This window comes from Leptonychotes weddellii, unplaced genomic scaffold, assembly GCF_054177405.1.
Source record: "Leptonychotes weddellii isolate Sample4059 unplaced genomic scaffold, ASM5417740v2 HiC_scaffold_9153, whole genome shotgun sequence".
Taxonomy (NCBI): Eukaryota; Metazoa; Chordata; class Mammalia; order Carnivora; family Phocidae; genus Leptonychotes; species Leptonychotes weddellii.
Window position 1 is genome coordinate 963 of NW_028063119.1, and position 7,305 is coordinate 8,267.

Consider the following 7,305-nt stretch of genomic DNA (forward strand, 5'->3'; position numbering starts at 1 on the left):
TGAAACTTTCCTCTCTGGCACATCGTATATAATTTAAAAACTTGAAGTTGGCTGGGACGCCTGGGTGGCTCAGTCAGTTAAGCGTTGGACTCTTGATCTCGGCTCAGGTCATGATCTTGGGGTCGTGGGATCGAGCCCCATGTCGGGTTTCCTGCTTAGTTGGATCTGCTTCTCTCCCTCTGCCTCTTCCCCTCCCCCACTCAAATAAATAAATCTTAAAAAAAAAAAAAAAACTTTAGTTGGCTAATTAGAACTGTAACTTCCGGTTACTTTATACACAATAGTTGTTATAATTAAAGATTGTTTACTCTAGAAGCCTGGCTGTTGAATTATCTATCTTCAGTTTTTGCCTTATTGACTAGTTCAGAGACCCACTATAGTTATTTTCTCTCTTTTCATCTTGCATGTGTGTGTTCACTTATAATAACTGTCCAACCCATAGTTTTCTTATATTTTTTTAATAGGTAGCAGAAAGAATATTTGAAAGAGATGGTCTAGGGGTGCCTGGGTGGCTCAGCCAGTTAAGCATCCAACTCTTGGTTTCAGCTCAGGTCGTGATCTCAGGGTCCTGGGATCAAGCCCCTCAGCGGGGAATCTACTTGAGATTCTCTCTCTCTCTCCTCCCCCCCACTCACAAGCACGTGCGTGCACACTTGCTGTCTCTCTCATAAATTAATAAATCTTAAAAAAAAAACATGGTCTAGAGTTCTAACATTTTGTGATATTAAACATGGTATTTTGAATGCCATTGAATCTCATTTATGTAAAAGCTCAGTGACATTGTGTTGCTTGACGAGGTCAACCATTTTTTGTTTTTTTCTTTCCTAACAGTTTGTGATTGATCTCCTAGGTTTTAATATCTTCCCGTCATCCTCCTCCAGCCAGAGTGGCATTCAGCCCAGCCTCCACAGAGAAGAGCCCACTTCCCACAGTCCCCGTGCGGAGCCCAGAGCATGGCGCCCTGACCCCTCCCACTAGCCTTGTCCCCACTGAGCCCACCCCACCAGAGCAACCTGCGTCTCCGACCGCTGCTCCCAGGACAGGTAACTGTGAGAACAATACAGCTGGAGAAAAGTACAAAACCATGCTGTCGAATAGACTAGTGGCAACGTTAAGGTTTACTCGTCCCCTCCAGGCGCATCTTCAAGCCTCTCTCCTGCGCTAGACACGGTGCTCCCCACCAGCAATGAAAACATGAACTTTGTCTGTTCCTCAGTGATCTGTAGGGCAGCCAGTGCGAGGGACGGGTGAATAGTTGGTCTTCATATACTACGGGAAGTGTTGTGACAGGAGCGACGGGAGGCGCCTGACCTTTCCGAAGGGCCAGGAAGCCTTTCCAGAGGTGGCGGTGCTGGGATAGAACAAGCTGAAGTGGGGTTGGTGTGTTGTGTAGGTCAGGGCAGCGATGTGCAATAACAATAATGATAACTCTGTTCAGTGAGTACTCACCGAGCGCTGGGCACTGTGCCCAGCGTTTCCTGCCCCGTGCAAGAGAATGAAAGTACAGGGGTGCTGTGACATTTTGGGAGAGCAGTCAGGAGGTCAGTCTGGCTGGAGCTGATCATGTGCATGAGAGGGAAGGGCAAGGTATGAATCTGGAGTGGGAAGCAGGGCAAGATTTCAAAAGATCTGTAATCTGTGCTAAGGAATTTGTGCTTTATCGGGTAAGTGTAGAGAATCTCTGAGTGATTTTAAGCAGGAAAATGAAATTATGAGATTTGTCTTTGAGAAAATAATATGGAGTCAACTGGAGACAAGAAGATCCATTCGGACTAGAAGAAGTGGTTGCAAGGATGGAGAGAAGGAACCAGACTGAAGCGGTATCAGGGGGCTGGGATCATTAGGATTTGATGAGTGGCTACTGGCAGAATCTCAGGACTCTGAGATCGATGAGCACATGGAACTAAAAGTTAGATGAGCGGTGGGCTGAAGATAAAGGATCAGGAGTCGTCAGCAGAGAGGTGATGACTGAAGCCTGAGGGCACACATGGGACCTTCCACGGAGGGCAGTGGGTGAGCTTGGGAGAGGCCTGAAAAGGAACTCTGGAGATGTCATTACATTAGGAGCTGGAAGACCAGAAGGAGCCTCCAGAGCTGGCTGAGTGGTCTTGCCAGAGAGGCAGGACATCAGGAGGAGGGCATGGATTGAGGGAAGGAAAGAGAAACTTCCAAGTAGGAAGATGTCATGAAGGAGCCAGGGGTTGCAGAGATCATGGCAAACACTGAAGAGCTCCCATTAGATTTACTAATAAAGGAGGTATTGGAGACCTCGTTTCCTAAGCCATTCTATGGGGATAACCCTCTCTGCCTTGTTGATTTGCTTTGATCCTGAGCTTGAGTACAGAGAAGGGTAATAGCAGAAGAGAAGCCATGTGGTGTTTTGGAAAGGAAACTAGCCTGGAAGTAGGAGCCTTGGGTTCTCATAGGACCTATTGCATGGAGTTGTTAGAAGCTTAGATGAAGTGATCATTTTAAAGTCCTTGGAATGGAGCCTGGCACAGTGTAATCTGGTATGTGTGTCTGTTGAGATAAATACATTTAAATTAATTATTGGTGGATCTCTTATTGCTAATTATTCGTATAACTTTGAGCAATTACTTGGCCTTTTAGGGCTCGGTTCCCTCATCTGTAAAATGATACATTGGGACCAGTGTCCCCTCTGGGTCCACAATTGCTGACTTTCAGGGCAAAGAGTCCGTGGAAGTGATGGGAGAGAGGAGCCTGAGACACCAGGGAGGCCCCTGCAGCTGGTGTAGGAAGGCACTGGAAGGACGGGATACTGACTGAGGACAGGAGCGGGTTTGAGCCACATGGCCCCCCAGCATCTCCAAGGAGCTGAGACCTCTAAAGAGCACTCAGCTTAAGAAAAAAAGAAACAAAAAAAAACTTTGCTTTTGTCTGTGTGATATCTTGACATTATCTCAGTTGTATTGTACAAGTGAAACGAATGTCCAGTTGCATCCAGCCAGTGGGTACATCAGTGTTGTGCTGGTTATGGAGAAGGTGAATGGACATGGTTCTGAGGGCCGGCTTAGTGGGTAAGTGCTTTTGATGAGAGTGAACGTGGTTATGGAGAAGGTGAATGGACATGGTTCTGAGGGCCGGCTTAATGGGTAAGTGCTTTTGATGAGAGTGAATGTCCCCGCTGCCTGAGTTAAAATCGCCTCTTTATGGAGGTTGACTGGGTTTTCTCTTGGAAAGGTTCCAAGAGCAAGGCCATTAGCGATAATTCATGAGGCTGCTATCAGAACTGAGCGGTATGTGACTAATGATACAGAAACACTTATGATTACACTCAATTTTTTAATAAAAATAGCTCATACCAGGGAGTCAGGAAGCGCTAAGTCTGGTAAGAGAGAAAAGAGACTCAACCCACAGTACCCTTGTTACCCAACACTGTGCTCAGTCAATCCAAATCATATTTTCTTTCTTTTTTTTTTTTTTTAAAGATTTTATTTATTTTTTTGACAGAGAGAGACACAGCGAGCGAGGGAACACAAGCAGGGGGAGTGGGAGAGGGAGAAGCAGGCTTCCTGCAGAGCAGGGAGCCCGATGCAGGACTCGATCCCAGGATCCTGGGATCATGACCTGAGCCGAAGGCAGATGCTTAACCGACTGAGCCACTCAGGCGCCCCCCAAATCATATTTTCTTTACCTTGTCACCTCCCATGGATGACTTAAAATTTACGAAATCTGCCCTGCATCATAATATAGGTCGTGGTGCAGTTACTAGCCAGAGGAAAGAAGTGTCTTAGATAAAATCAGAGGGAGAACTATTATAAAAGTATGTTATGTTATCTTATCTAAAAACAAATCTAGGGGCACCTGGGTGGTTCAGTTGTTAAGCGTCTGCCTTCGGCTCAGGTCATGATCCTGGAGTCCCGGGATCGAGCCCCGCATCGGGCTCCCTGCTCGGCGGGGGGTCTCATTTTCCCTCTCCCACTCCCCCTCCTCTCTGTCTCTCTCTGTCTCTCATGAATGAATAAATAAAATCTTAAAAAAATAAGTAAATAAATAACAAACCTATTATAGGGCAGTAATATAACATCATTATTGTTTATAAAGGACTGTACTATTTCTAATCAACTTGTAGTGAAAGCACTCACGGTGTCCGCCGGCGAGAATCTCGTAATGACTTTACCGGAGAACCAAGTGGACCTGAAGGCTTTTGTTGTGCGTGCGCCCCCTGCAGGTGAGAGCTTGACTTCCCTTCGTGACACCAGAGGCCGGTGGGCTGGGTCGCTCTTCACCGGTCTTTACAGGTTACTCACCGCACCGTGAGAGGTCGCGACCGAAGGCCGAGAGCGCTGACGAGGCTCTGCTGGTCATAAGCATTCAGCCTCACTGAGATAGTTTAAAATCGAGGAGTGTGGGAAACTGAATACAGGACGTGTCCTTCCATTGGTTGGGACGGAAGGTCACGTGTTGCTGAGGATGCAAAGCAAGGGGTGAATCAGAGCGCAGGAGAGGTGTCCCCGGCCCAGAGCCTGAGCTGTGCTGACCCACAGAGCCCGGGAAGATTGCACCGAGAGGCGACGCGGTGTGTGCCGCGCTCTGTTGACAGGTACGCCCCTGTTGACAGCAGGGCTCTGAGGTGCTCAGGGTGCCTCACGCCAGCTCCTTGAAACGTGTTGCTCAAATGCCCTTTCTTCTGCTCGAGCAGCGCTCTCCTCTTCCCCAAACATGGGTGCTCTCCCCCTGACCTGTCAGAGGTCTTCTTTCTTAGGCTGTGTTCGTTCCCACAGTGCTGAGTGGTTCTCATTCAGGTGTTCCTTCTTTCGTTCCCCCTACCACATATGGGTCGACATTGAAGCAGAGATGGTGATATTTGGCATTTGTCTGTAATGCTGTTGGCTGAGGCACTTCTCCCTTGAACTACTAGCATCTCATGGTGGGAGACCGCTTCACCTTCATACAGAAGGTTTCATCGTGTTTGTGTCCTTAAAGAAACCCCACAACAGATGAAACCAATGGAAATCTCCTTGCCTTTTATTAAAAGGAGAAGAAGTACAGTGGATTATACCAGGTGGAAATGTATATATACATCCGTAGTCACCCTGAAAGGAATGTCATCAGATGCCACGTGGGAGATCAGGGAGATGTTTTTCTTTCTTTCACTTTCTACATGTCATGAATTTTAAATTAAAAGGGTAGGAAACCCTGCTATTCCTTACCTGGATGAAGGTTGACGGCAGAGTTCAGAGTGTCTCAGGTACCCCTCCTGCTGGAGTCAGGGCTGTCATCCTCTTGCCTCCGCCCAGATTGTGTACGGCGACCTTCCTGAGTTTATGACGACTCATATTTCTGTTTTTGCTCCCAGAAACCACCTACAGCTACGAATGGAGTTTAATAAGCCACCCTGTCAACTACCGAGATGAAATAAAAGAAAGACACACGCAAACTCTTCATGTCTCTCACGTAAGTAACTGGAGGCTGCTTGTGTCAGCTGTTGAACCCCGAAATCTGTTTTATGATGACAGAAGAAGGTGATAAATGAATGAACTTCCTGCTGTGTAGACAGACAGGCAGATGGTGAAAAAAGGAGACTTTCAGATGGTTTTTCTTTATTTGAATGACTTGGCATATCAGCTTGGAGAAAAGAGGCTGGTTGCCCAAGGGTCTCTGTGGTGAGGTTGCAGTCTGTCTTCCAAGTCCCATTCTCTCTCTCTCTTTTTTTTTTTATTTCAAAGATCTTATTTATTCATTCATGAGAGACAGAGACAGAGAGGAGGGGGAGTGGGAGAGGGAGAAGCAGACTCCCTGCTGAGCAGGGAGCCCGATGCGGGGCTTGATCCCAGGACCCTGGGATCATGACCTGAGCTGAAGGCAGACGCTTAATGACTGAGCCGCCCAGGCGCCCCGGCCCTGTTCTCTGTGCAGTGGTAGAGACATTCTGGTTCTGTCTGCTTCCCAGCAGAGCTGCCAGTAATCCCATTCCAGCTGCCGAATGCTTTGGCTCCAGGAGGTAGGCCCCTCACCAGAAGAAACACGCCCCCCTCCCGAACCATAAGGATCAATAAACTGACTGAGCTGCCCGGGGTCTGGTTTCCCGCCGGATGACTATCTCCTCTTGGTTCCTGAGACCGCACAGCTGGGGGTGAGCGTGAGCTCCCCTCTCGCCTGCGTCCCTGAGCCCTGCTTCTCCGAGTGTGGCACCCGGACCACCGACGGCCGCCTCGCCCAGCGACTTAGTAAAACAGCGTGATTCCCATGCCCACGAGCTGCTGCCCTCGGCCGTTCGGGCTCCGTGGGCGTCTGTCCGCCCGTGAGCGTCCGTAACCAGGCCGCGGGCCCTTCCTGCGTGACCCTCGACCCTGGGGCACTGTCCGCACCTCTCCCGAGGAGACGCTCCCCAGCCCCTGCGCTCCGCTCACTTCAGGACCGCGGCTTCTGTGAGCTGTTAGCACTTTCTAGGCAGTGGACCCGTCACGTCTTCGGCGTGTTTACCTGTGTAACTTTTCTTTACGTTGCAGTTGTCAGCAGGACTTTATGCCTTCAAAGTAGCAGTTTCTGGTGAAAATGCCTTTGGAGAAGGATTTGTCAATGTCACAGTTAAGCCAGGTAAGCCTGTGTGAGAGAATGCGTGTATCTCCGTTTTGGGTGCCTGAATAACTTGCTAATCTATCTTTTTTATTTTTACGTTTGGCTCTACTCTAGAGAACATATGCAACGATTCTCGTCTGTTCTTTTGTTTTCCTTTCCGAGGTCTGTGTAATTCTTAGTACTTGCTTAACGCTGCCATTTAAGGTTGACCTGAGGGGGTGGCACAGGGCCGCCCCTTGGCCGTCTCCTTTGCTCTGGTCACTCCTCCACCTCCCTACCCCAGGACTCAGCCTCACCTTCCGTGGGGGGTCGGGGGGTGCGGGTTTCGGATACCGTCCGCTGAGCACCTGAGGTCAGGCCGCCAGCAACCCACAGGCCAGTGCATTCGTGTGAATTAGAAGCGGGGCCCTTTGTCCCGTGGGCCCAGCCTGCGCACCTGAGGCGGCCCACCGCTCTGCCGGCTCTGCCTCCCAGCTGTCCCTCAGGCTTTGCCCATTCTGCCTGACTGTTATCCCAGCCAGAGCGGGTGCTGGGGGAGGGGAGGGTGCATGCACTCGAAGATTGAACACCCAGGTGACGGCTCTAGGAGCTGGAACTGGACTCCACTGCTCCTTGCCTGCAGTTAGCACTCATGTTCTTGATGAAGCCCTGGGTTATCATCACACATGTCCCCTGAGCCTGGGCTTATCTGCAGAAATGTAAATCTGCAGACAAGCTCCTAAAATTTAATAGGAAAGTTCCAAACCATTCGGAATTACTCTC

General features: G+C 49.3%; 1 long non-coding RNA gene across 1 annotated transcript; it reads left to right on the top strand.

Moving 5' to 3' along the window:
* Positions 1-809: 809 nt before the first annotated feature.
* Positions 810-7,245, top strand: LOC145720013 (uncharacterized). Its single transcript, XR_014142742.1, has 4 exons — positions 810-1,043; positions 4,094-4,192; positions 5,321-5,418; positions 6,474-7,245. It is a non-coding gene; the product is annotated as an uncharacterized LOC145720013 (long non-coding RNA).
* Positions 7,246-7,305: the final 60 nt, after the last annotated feature.